The sequence below is a fragment of the Etheostoma cragini genome, unplaced genomic scaffold, assembly GCF_013103735.1.
Source record: "Etheostoma cragini isolate CJK2018 unplaced genomic scaffold, CSU_Ecrag_1.0 ScbMSFa_2057, whole genome shotgun sequence".
Classification (NCBI taxonomy): Eukaryota; Metazoa; Chordata; class Actinopteri; order Perciformes; family Percidae; genus Etheostoma; species Etheostoma cragini.
The window spans coordinates 528-739 of record NW_023266177.1 but is presented as its reverse complement, the minus strand read 5'-3'; positions in this window follow the sequence as shown (position 1 = coordinate 739).

Genomic DNA, 212 nt, shown 5'->3' with positions numbered 1-212 from the left:
ATCTGAAAACCAGCAGGTGTCCTTCCAGCGTACAATAGTCAAATCATGTAAACATTATGTATGCAGCCCAAATTCCTAATGGTTGATTATCACTTGATAAAAACCATTGTCTCTCATTACATCTATTTGACTCTCTGACAAAGTTCAGAAAAAATGAATTGGTTCAGGTTGACTGTGCCATTTCAATAAAGGTCCATGTGAGACCCACAATG